This window comes from Macrobrachium nipponense, chromosome 14, assembly GCF_015104395.2.
Source record: "Macrobrachium nipponense isolate FS-2020 chromosome 14, ASM1510439v2, whole genome shotgun sequence".
Taxonomy (NCBI): Eukaryota; Metazoa; Arthropoda; class Malacostraca; order Decapoda; family Palaemonidae; genus Macrobrachium; species Macrobrachium nipponense.
Genome location: NC_087207.1, coordinates 15,183,259 through 15,195,758, shown reverse-complemented (window position 1 = coordinate 15,195,758; position 12,500 = coordinate 15,183,259). Strand labels below are relative to the sequence as shown.

At 38.8% G+C, this 12,500-nt stretch overlaps 1 long non-coding RNA gene across 1 annotated transcript in view; it reads right to left on the bottom strand.

Annotated features, from left to right (window-relative positions):
* The window catches only part of LOC135226062 (uncharacterized), a 10,136-nt gene extending 3,378 nt beyond the window's left edge, over positions 1-6,758 (bottom strand). The window contains exons 1-3 of the long non-coding RNA XR_010317132.1: positions 6,652-6,758; positions 2,846-2,964; positions 271-428 (exon numbers count right to left, since the gene is read on the bottom strand). This is a non-coding gene — a long non-coding RNA (uncharacterized LOC135226062). The remainder of the gene's footprint in view (positions 1-270; positions 429-2,845; positions 2,965-6,651) is intronic.
* Between the last annotated feature and the right edge of the window lie 5,742 nt (positions 6,759-12,500).

Below are 12,500 nucleotides of genomic sequence, written 5' to 3'. Positions count from 1 at the left end.
TCTGAAATCCTTTGAACTGTTTTGATATTGAAATGGTCTCGCTTCCAGTAAACAACAAACCGGTTTCACATGAATAAAATGTCCCGCATACCTCTGCTCAAATCTAATCATTTTCAAATAGCATTAGATATCCCTTGGATTAATTGAGATTCCTATCCATAGACAGAATGTTAGGAATCCCATTTTTCCATAAATGTCAGTGACGATGATTCAATTCGATCAATGTACTAGCAAAAATACGAAAAGCAGTTACATGTCAGGCCAACCTACCTCTGCAAGTAAGTCTGAATGGACGTTCAACATTTCAGTGGAGGAGATGCTGTTGCATTTCGTTGCAGACTCACGAGGGAGAGAGATCAGCACCAAACAGCGGAACTCTTAGTAAGATGGTCAGCTCCGGTGGACCCACACTCGGAAACGAGTGACTCCTGGGGGAACAAGGAATGCCATGCCTTAGAGTGGAATTTAATAAGAATATCCTGATACTTCCTCTCGGGGGAGAGAGAGAGAGAGAGAGAGAGAGAGAGAGAGAGAGAGAGAGAGAGAGTTATTCTTTGTTTTTAATGAAATTCCCTTGTTGTAATTAGTAATATATTTACAAGTTATTCAGGAAATAAAAGTAACAACTATGTTTATGCATCTAAGTCAGTGTTTCTTTAAGTGTGTTCCGCGGAATGTTCCAATGGGTCCGCAGGATAATTTGGCCGTCAGTATCAGATAAATTGTAGACCAAAACGTGGCTCAATTTCTGTGCAAAATTGTAAAATTGGTTGTGAAAGTTATTTTAAGTAAAATGTAAACATTTATGTTGAAGATGAGCCATTAATAAATAATTCAGTAGCAATTTTAACACAATATATTATGCACTGAAAACACTTTTTAGTTCAAGAGGGAAATCATCAGAATAAGGGGTCCCCTACATGAACAATTTTAATTAAAGGGTTCCGCTGCACAAGAAAATCTAAGAAACTTTGATCTAAGCCATATCACCTCTTCAGCTTGAGAGCAGGACCCCACGTCGGAAAGTGCACAGTATCTGTTAGTGGTTTACTGCAATTATAATCGGATTATGGAATTTAGGCCAATGGCCAAGCGCCGGAACCTATAAGGTCATTCAGTGCTAAGAAGAAAATTGACGGTAAGAACGTTTGGAAGGTGTAACAAGAAGAAAATCTCGCAGTTGCACTGTCAAACAATTGTTAGAGGGGTCGGTAAGTCAGGTGGAAGAGAATATGAACGGAGGTACAGAAAAAGGAATGAAAGAGATTGGAGCTAGGGGCGGAAGGGAAGCTGCAAAGAACCTTAGTTAATGCCTACGGTGCATCATATTTCATTACTCCCAAAAACATAATTCATTTATGATACAGAAATAATTTCTTCTTATTTCAAACGATCATTTCTCCCTAGTTCTATTAATATTTAGTTTCAAACATTAAAAAAAAAAAAAAAGTTTTAGTCAGACTGAATTCCGACATGCAGGTTAAATCGTTAAATCCTTACATTTCGTCAATGGAGCGACCGAAGTGGAGCTTCAATCCCAAGGAGTTCTTTAATGACATTAGGAAGAAGCTCTAAAAGGAAATAAGGTTAAATTACAACTTTCAAAAAACAAAAACAAAAAAAAAGAAATGTCAGCGTCTCTTTCCTCAAACGTTAGGCTATTGTTTCCAGTATAAGCACACACACGCGCACAAACACACACAAGCATTTGACAGGCATGTGTACCCAGAGGCAATATCACCTTATAAGTTTCTTAATGGCTCAGTGGTCAAAGTCACTGTCTTTCGACGTGTCTATACAAGTCTACAGTTCGAATCCCTGCCAATGACGGAGCGCTTATTCAATTATAATAATCCTTGGATGTATAAGGAAAGGTGAATCATGTTAGGGACAATTGATTTGCGTCTTTTCTCCTTTAAGACAGCTAAGCCTTTTCGTGGCTTATTTATTTTTTGTTTATTACTGCACATCTATCAATAATTAATTTTTTATTTACGAATTCAAAATTTATAATTCTAATATGCAAGAGAACTGTAAATTAAGGCAACTAATAGATTCAAAAATGGCATTTCTGCTCATTCCTTTTTATTACATCTTCCACAATAAAATTCATGAAGATATTTGCCTATTACAATAACCCCAATTGCAATGGCGTATTTTTCCTACAATCTTCAAATTCTGTTCCCCTCACTCGCTCCATTTAGCCGTGTCTGGTGATTCTCCTTTTTCTCTTCCCCTCTATTTCTCTCTCCCGCTTACCTAAACTCAACAAGCGTTCTCTGCGAAAAGCAATTTCCTTCAGCTGGCCGAGACAACCTTCAAAGAACTGTGGACTTGATGCACTCAAGCGACACTTCTGTTTTTATATAAACGAAGAGAATTATGGGTCCAGAAACTTAATGATCACATCGAGCTCAAGTTTGGAGAGAGAGAGAGAGAGAGAGAGAGAGAGAGAGAGAGAGAGAGAGAGAGAGAGAGAGAGAGAGGCCTATATGCCATACTTGAATTAATGAAATTTCCAACACAATTTCGTCCACATCGAAACGTTTTTGAAAAGCGTTCTGAAATTCCTTGAAGTTATCTCGATATGTATGTAGTGCCCCCCTCCAAAGAAGAAACACACCCATACCTATCAATCATTTAACTTGCATGACTGCTCAAGTCTAAGCAACTTTGAGGAGTATAAAATATCCCTTGAAATTATGAACATTCTCTTGTATATCTTCTTCCCGTTAGAAAGTTAAAAATCCCCGTTGACGTCATAAATGTCAAATAGAATCATTCACGTGGTCTTTATACTTGTTCACGAAAATACGAAAAACAACAACCTGTCATGTCCACTTACCTCTGCAAAGAAGTGAATGGAAGACCAACATTCCTCTGGGGGAGACGCCGTTCGCTGCAGACTTATGAGGGAGAGATCATGAACAAGCTCCGTAGGACTCACTTGAAAATGAACGGATCCTGTGAGGAAAAGCAATGTAAAATTTTAGAGTGGAATTTAAGAACACCATTCTGACATACCCGTGAGAGAGAGAGAGAGAGAGAGAGAGAGAGAGAGAGAGAGAGAGAGAGAGAGAGAGGATTATTGTTGCAATATTTTTATTTTGCCTCTGATGAAACTCCTACAAAGTCACTTGGTAAAAGTTATCTTGGAAACGGAGGTACATAACTACGACTTGATAAGTATCTTTTGCACCGGAACAGTAGTACCTGTACCTGAACAGTAACCTCCTTCGTCAGAGTATCAACAAAAAGGTTTTATTCCTTTCACAAATAAGAGGTCAACTGCTTTATCTATTGAACAGGTATGCTACTTCCACTAGCAAAAGGGCTGTATATCTCTGCTAATTTCAGATATATTTCATTCACTTACATTAGCCTGATTTTCATTACTGCCTCATCACGGGAAAACCTACTGATTCTTATCCAATCTTCCGTAGATCGCTTCTTGGACCATGGTCTAACCCTTCACTTTACTTTCCATAAGCTCTCTCAGATTCTCTTAATATGCCGTACTTCATTTTCTGTCTTCCTCTGTGACTTTCATAATGCTCTCTCTCTCTCTCTCTCCACATTAAAGTGCCTTACAAGCTTTAAATAATATCTGGACTAACATCCTTTAAATGAATTTTTACTAACTTGGAGAGAGAGAGAGAGCGCGCTTTTGGCGCCACCTTGAGATCCTTTCCCAGTTCTGGTTATCAATCAGAAAGCGTAAGGAAGACGAATATCGTCCCTTCCCCCAGCTGCTATTCCCGCCGTTATTCCTAATGTACTAAGGTTGCTTTCCGTTTGTCCTCTTGCAGTCATAAAGGTCCTTGTGACAAGCCATTGCTACTGTGTCCCATTCGTTTCTTCTCTGGGGCATCAGTTGGTTTACAGTCAAGTAATTATTGTAATTATGATTTTTTTGTTTTCTTCTTAATGTTTCTTAACTTCGCGGAGGGGGTTGGTGAGTAGAGGTTATTATAATGATTAACGTTAAAACGAATCAAAGCAAGGAAAGAAGAACCTCGATGATCTATTGCTGCCACATACTGAGTAGGAGATTATTGTTATTTTATATTAGGGAGCAGTAACTTCATCCCAAAATAAATGCTCAGAAACGGAAAGGAAATCTATGAATATTAACATAAAGAACAAGCACCCAACTCATGGCTGTCCTACTACACCACAGCTTGTCAATAACGTAGTGAATGGATATGTCCATATTGAAACTTCCGTTCCAGTGCATAGTACTATGCTGTAGAGACCGAATACTAAGAGCATTTTTTTTTTTGCCTCGTTTAAATATCATAAGTAAATTAGCTATAAACTCTACAAAATATTTCGATATATTATTGTTCAGAGGTCTGTTGCACTTGAAGTAAAGAATGATGGCGGGCATCTTGTAAACAAACCGACGTCAGAATATGATATAAAGTCAATCCTTTCAATTCTAATACTTTGAGACGATACTTCCAGAGAAATTCTAAATATGGACAACCATAAGGAATTCATTGTGACTTTTCTGGAATACAATTGTTCTTAAAAGGACAAATAATTTAAATGTGTGTCGAATCAGTAGACAATATCAACCTAACGTTTGTTGGCTAGGATTTTTTTTTCCTTTGTTGTTATAATTCTTAAAGGCTATCTTGTCCTGGGCATGACGATTCTGTAACTTACATCGTAAGGATACCATGAGAAAATTGCCATTTTTCGTTTGCTTTTGCGTTCATCCCAAAGGGGATTGTATTTATCACGGCAGAAACTCCGCAAGACGCCTTGTTTAGTACCAGCCCTTTAGGGATGGACTCAAAACCAATAACAAGACTAAATTTCTAGTGATCTTGGTAGATTTCTCATATTACCTCAACTGTACTGCGTCGTATATACACTTTTCACTATGTTGTTTAAGCCCAAAAATATAATAATAAGCGACAGCTTCGTGGGTCATCTCATTTACATTTACCCCAGACGTTACAGACCACGATAGTGTAGAACAGCACTAGAGTCGGTTTCAGTTTCATCTGTCCACCCACGTGTGAAGATGTAACTAAGTTAAGGAGGGATTTGTGGGGTGGGGGGGCGGGCGTGAGGCAAGGAAGAGGAAAGGCATGGGGGATGGGAGGGGTGGGAACGGAGAGGGGGAAGGAAGAGGGCTGGAGGACGGGGATGGATGAGTGTAGGGGAGGACACAGCTAAAGTGACTGGCTGACCATCAACGTTTCCGATATCTTTGGCTTCTATTTGATTGAAAAAAAAATAATAATAATAACTTTCCTCAATAACACATTTGAAAGTTGACAAATACGATGAGCATTCGCTCCTTCTTATGCAGATTTGTATTGATAATATACTAATACAAGCATACGAAAGGCGAGCTTGTATCACTCTACTCAAATGATCAAACGCATCTGGACGATGAGCCTACCGTGATTATGATATATCTTGGCATAGGCCAGGCTATACTTACTACGTCTATGTTCACCAACTGCTCAAATCACGATTTTCTAATCATTCAAACTTTATCCAGTGTACAGTTGCATTGCAAGCATAAAAGGACTATACTGATACTAAAGTATTATCTAAATAACCACTAATATTGTTTGCCACTATGACAGGAAGCCAATGAAGCTAGGCCTATGCTACTAATTCACCAAACATTTGACTTTACTGGCTTTCTTTTAACCACATGTTTCACTCCATTTCAGTCAAAAAATGATTTTTTAATACAGCTTCACTTATCAATTCTGTAAGTATCGTTCAAAAAAAAAAAAAAAAAAAAAAAAAAAAAAAAAAAACAAAAAAAAAAAAAAAAAAAACTTTAACTAGGCTAGCCTTCTATGACGGGAGAGCAATAGCATTCACAACTTTAGTTCGGCAAATTATTCAGCTAAATAGTCCCTAAAGCGTCCAGTTACCGAAAATAAATATCAAAATATATTATGTTCTGAATATACATTGCCACCAAGCCGTATATTTAACTGAAATATCCCGCCTTTCTGCCACAGACAACAATGTATAGTTTCAAATACCAACCTACTCATGTAATTTACATGCAAGAAATTATTCAAATGTCTTTCATTTGTTACTCGCATAACCAGATGTCTTTTCATTTATCTAAAACGAAATAACAATATTATTATTTGAAGTCCATTGTTCGTTTCCGTTGGCTCGAGAAAAATACTGCAAGCTCGCCATTCGTTCAGTGTAGTGTTATATTATCGACGTGAATCGGCTGTTTACGATTTATTTGAGAATATGTGGAGGTTCTTTGCTTATATGTACGCATTCAGATGTAGTAGTGAAGACATAGTTTGCATATTTATACCTGCAAGTCTACGATGTCGGAAACATCTCCCTAGAACCTACGTTGGTGAATGGACAGAAAGAATGAATCAGGTCATAGTACTACACCACAGCTTTTAAGACACCCAAGTTAATTTCATACTCTATTCTCAAACATTTCGGTTTAATATTTAACATGAATGTTGAAATCAATTGAAATTGGCCGCTGCTAGCAACACAACCCCGTAGGTTCTGTCGATCTGGTTGCTTCCTACTTAGCATAGGCCTAGCAACATGGTCGCCTTTTCATGCACAAGGTGAATATTTAACGTACACTAAAACTAAATTGAATCAAAAATAAACCCGGAGTATTACCTGTTTTCTCAATCAGAGAAATTAAAGTGGGAGGCTTTCTTGCCGTTTGTCAAAAGTATATTAAAGTGTAGGAGATGACGTAAGTCACGTCTACATGGGTCGGCTGCTGCAAGCTAACTGAATTTTTTTAAGCGCCTCAGGGGCGTGGTTGGTATGGTGTTTGCTTCTCACCTCGGTAGTCACGGGTTCGATTCTCGGCCATTCCATTGAGGAGTGAGAGATGTGAGATGTGTATTTCTGGTGATAGAAGTTCTCTCTCGACGTGGTTCGGAAGTCACGTAAAGCCGTTGGTCCCGTTGCTGAATGACCACTGGTTCCATGCAACGTAAAAGCACCATACAAACAAACAGCTACCTGAATTTCCCGCCAATAGATGCCATGGCATGTCAGTGACACATATTGGCTGTATCGCTAAAATGCGTAAGTTTTCGCTTGGGCATAAGCCCTGATCTTTCCAATTTGCTCGCTTATTTCAATATTATCATCTCCGGTTATTCATTGACAGTTACAAAGCAACAGAGAGTAGCCACTAAATGCGGCCGATAAACTGTTCCTCGCAACCACGACCACTAGCCCTGCCTCACTCCACCACCTTCCTCATCCCGGTCTTGGTGCAGATGTCACAAACACATACGCTCTCTCTATCTCTCTCTCCTTCTCTCTCTCTCTCTCTCTCTCTCTCTCTCTATATATTATATTATATATATATATATATATATATATATATATATCATTGTCACAAATAACTACAACATATTTTATTTTATAAATAAATTCATTCGACTCTTAGCATACCGTAAGACCTCTCTCTCTCTCTCTCTCACTCCTCTTTTACATTAGAGCTGACTGTCGTTTCCGATTTCTCGATCACTTGATACCGGTCTCCTCCCACAGCCCCCGTGTGAATGTATGCATATTATAATAAATAATAATATTAATGAAAAACATAAGATTGTCTATAACTGCATTTAAAGCATCCTATTTCGTCTGAGTAGGAGGTTCGTGCTGTAAGTGCACCCACTTTAAAGGTGTTGCTCTACTTCCCATGAGGTGCACTGTAGGCATTACTTAAGTTTCTTTGCAGCGTGCCTTCGGCCCCTTGTTGCAACCTCTTTCGTTCCTTTTACTGTACCTCCTTTCATATTCTCTTTGTTATCTTACTTTCCACCCTCTCCTAACAATTGCAGGAGGAGCAAGTACTAAACACGGCGTCTCTAAGTTTACACTGGATATTTTTTTGTGGGGAGGGGGGGATGGGGGCAAAGGTGGATACATACCGGATTTAATGCCCGCCCATGCAATTTTTTTTAGACTCTATCTTGCTGTCCAAACCACCCTCCAACTCCCATCTTTTCATTTTTTTTTTTTTTTTTCAACTCTGATGGCTGAAAGATGCCTACATTCCTTGAAGTCAATACAATACATACGATGCTTAAGGAAATAGGTTAGTCCGAGCATCACACGTCCTTGAATAGTGATGATAGAGATGGTGGTAGCGGTAGCAACTATAGAACAAGGAGATTAATTAGTTAGGAAATATTATAAGTGTTTCCAGATGACTAATCATCGCTGGCGATAAGTTCGCGGCATCATTCACCTAAGCAAGAGTATTTCTTGATAACTTCAGCCTTTCCTTCTATCAAGAATGCAGAATTTTGGAAAAGTTACATTAGGGTCGATGATAGTTAGCTTTACCCGTCAGAAATGTAAAACGGTTTTCTTATGTTTTTTTCCGTTATTTTATGTCCTTGATTATGTGAGATATTGACACTTTTCAGAAGTGAAGGAACTTTCAGTTCCTGCTATAGTGGATTCACATCAACCGTGCATTTGATGTCTAGGCCAGTCCCTTCCGACGCTCCTGATTGGCTGTTGTCAAGCCAATCACAGGACTGGAAACTCTCAGTCTATCTCGAGAGTTCACATGGGTAGGATCTATGTTCCACCTCTCCTGAGGGATACGTCATTCAGGAGAGGAGGAACATACATCCTGCCCATGTGAACTCTCGAGATAGATTGAGAGTTTCCAGCCCTGTGATTGGCTTATCAACAGCCAATCAGGAGCATCGTAAGGGACTGACGTAGACGTCAAATGCACGGTTGATGTGAATTTACTAGTGTAAGCCTAATCTTTGATGCAAATATAGTATGAAACATTACTCATTTATGAGTCGGCTTTCAATGTCACATCTGGAAATTTTGGAAAACGTGTTACAAAAATGTGAAAATTAAATCAATACCCGTTTCGTAGTGTTCTGAAGGGAGCAGACCTGTTTTCCCTTGGTCCTGTTTCCTGGGCCCAATGTTCCCCGGACCGCTAATATTAATGACTGGTTTAAATTAAACAAATTATCTTTGAATGTAAATAAAACAATAGATATGCTTTGTCGTGATCCAAGATAAGAAAGTTAACCGAATCAATATTAGATGATGTTTCCACAGAATTTGTACAATAATTTGACTATATAAAGTGACTTGTTATATGTATGGTGATCCACACATATATATGGCTTCAATCTATTTATTTATTCGCTTATTTATAGGTATAGGATTTTTGGGCGTAAAATTTGAGTAGCTTCCATTACTGCTTATAAACGATTAATATATTTGCTTCTCTGTTTATCTTTATTTAATATTTGTTTTATTTACAACATTTAATGTGCAATATTTACGTTATGTGAATAATTACGCTCTGTGCATTCTGCCACTGAAATGGATAAATTCAATTTTACAATTACTCGGGAGGATTGGTAAATATTTCTGTTTCTTATTAGCCATGAAGTAATGAATTTTTTTTCTTCATATGAGACATCCTTTATTATAGCAATAAAAGAATTACTCTACGAAGTACAGAATCACAAAAGTAATTACCAATTTACTATCATTTTTAATGTAGTTCTACTTAGCACAACTTAACTACCATTGAAACTCGCTCCTTATTCTCAAAATATTTCGATTTATATTCCATCGTTTACTTCAACTATAATAGCACCTTCAAGTGAAGAGATAATGCACAAAGGGTAAGAAATTTTAATGCAAATACATTGTATTTAGGTATTCTATTATTTTCTTACACATTACTACATAGACATATCATTTACGTGAAGGTAATTGAGACGATGAACGTCACAATGAGCGAAACCCCAAACGAATTGTTAAGAGTAAAATCAGTCGATGTCTGGTGAGTGTTGTCAACCGTCCAAGGTGACCCAAGAAGCCGGTTGGTTGCGTTTCTCCCAAGCGACGGTAGGTGGCAGCACTTTGCAGGCTTACATGATTCTATTTCACCACCAGAAGGAAAATCTTCTAGAATAGGCCATTATCAAACAGGCATTTTTGCTTGATTTATTAACCTAATCTTCTCTAATAAATCTTGAATGACTGTTTGGAGTAAATTGACACATTACATGCAAAAATATGGCACAAACATGTACATTGGGCAGGTGACCGCATCATGCACATAGGGCATAAAACAGCCCACAGAGGCCTCAGGGAACATAGGACACGTGGGAACATAGGTCCCAGGTAACATAGGACTGGGGGAACATAGGCCCCAGGTAACAAAGGACCCAGGAATCATAGGCCCCTGGTAACTTGGGACTCAGGGAATATAGGCCCCAGGGAACATTGGACCCATGGGAACATAGGACCCAGGAACAAAGGACCCAGGGAACATAGGACCCAGGAACAAAGGACCCAGGGAACATAGGACCCAGGGAACATTGGACCTGGGGGAACATAGGACCGGGGGACATAGTTCCCAGGTAACGTGGGGAATATATGCCCCAGGTAACATAGGACCCGTGGAACAATGCCCCAGGTAACATAGGACCCAGGGAAGATAGGACCTTGGGAACATAGGCCCCAGGGAACATAGGACCCAGATAACATAGGACCCAGGGAACATGGGTCCCAGGGAACATAGGTCCCAGGTAACATAGGATCCGGGGAGCATAGGCCGGCTTTCGTTCGGAAATTTCATCCGTGCAGGGTCAAAACACATAAGCACTTCCAGTTTCTTAGGTTGACGAAATCTTGATAATCATGGGACAGATGGCAGGGCAACGATCTCCTGAAAAATAAAAGTTCCTCCTCTCATCTGATGAGCTTGTTCAGACGCTATAGCAAATGAAAGTATCGTGTTTATTTTCATTGAAAGACTTCGTTTGCAACGATACGTTTTCATTTTTATGATGTGGCCAGATCATTCTTGTGTAAAAGTTCCCACATGAAAACCTTACGTCCTCCTTCTTCTTCTTTTCTTCTTCTTCTTCCCAACTTTATACCTATTCGGGGTCGCCGTTTTTAATGAGTCTCTTTCCATTTCCTCCCGTACTCCTGTCTCCTTCATATCATCTCTAATGCAATCTCTCCACCTGGTCACGTTCATCAATCATATTTATATTTCTACGCATATATTTCGTTGCGTATTCTCCCCAGTAATTTTGTAGACGCTACTTCGTCCTTAAGAGGGAATTTTCTTAAACAACTCCTGATTTTTATCGTTGCTGTAGCTGGTTATTGTAGGCAGTGTCTCCTAACAGCTAGTAGTATTATTAAAACTTTTGATTTTTATAAAATTTGCTTTAGAGTTTGGCATTTGCTATTGTAAAATTGGTTTAAAATTCTTCTCACGTAAAATATTTGATTTTCATTACAATTTATTTATTTATTTATTTGTTTATTTATCTTTTATTATTATTATTATTTAAAAACATTTTGCCTGGAATCATTTTTCGAATTATGTTGGTGGGTGTAGGAGGATGTTGTTACACCCACCAACATAATTCAAAAGGTTCCAGGCAAAGAAATAAAAAAAACACTATTTTGATGTATATTAATAAACTTGTTTAGTTGAATTTAAATTTTAATTCCTAACAGCATCAAAAGTCTGTAGCCCTCAAAGAGAGGGAAATCCATCCAAAAAAAAAAAATAAAAAAGGTTTTCAACTTCTCTTCGATGATTCCTTTTACATATTTGTGATAAGAAAAAGTTTCCTCCTTCCACGCCCGTTCATTTATTGGTCTAGTTCAGCGTTTCTTTAAGTGTGGTGCGCGGACCCCCAGGGATGCGTGGAATATTCCAAGGGGTCCTCAGGATAATGCGAGGAGGAGGAGCTGCTGTTAAGCTCTCTAAAATTTGTGTGCAAAATTGCAAACTTGATGATGTTGCGAAAGTTATTTTAAGTAAAATGTGAACATTTGTGTTGAAGATAAGCCATTGATAATAATACAGTAGCAAGTTTAGTACTATATATTATACCCTGAAAACACTTAAGCCCAAGAGGGAAATGATCATAATAAGGGGTCCGCTGCACAAGAAAGTCTAAGAAAAACTGGTCTAGTTGATGTTTTTTTATGGAAAGTTCACGAGCCTTTGGAACTCACCGGAAACCGAGCGGCGTCGATGAAGCAAATATGCTAATCTCTGGTCTCCGAAATCCATTCCCACTCGGCCTCCTTAAAATTCACGCCATACCGGAGGCCGGAGTGAGTTCGCGGATATCGGAAAGGAATTTCTCTCCTCAAAGGGTACTTCCGAAGCATTTCCTGACTTTTCGGGGGACGTGTATTGTATTTCAATGGACCCGGTATCGGAATACGAAGTACGTAGAAATTATTTTCACTATAGTAGATTCACATCAACCGTGCATGTGATGTCTAGGCCAGTCCCTTACGACGCTCCTGATTAGCTGTTGATAAGCCAGTCACAGGGCTGGAAACTCTCAGTCTCTCAAGAGAGTTCACATGGGCAGGACAATTATCTTCCACCTCTCCTGAAGGAAAGATGTATCGCTCAGGAGAGGTGGAATATACATCCTGCCTATGTGGAACCTCTCGAGAGCCTG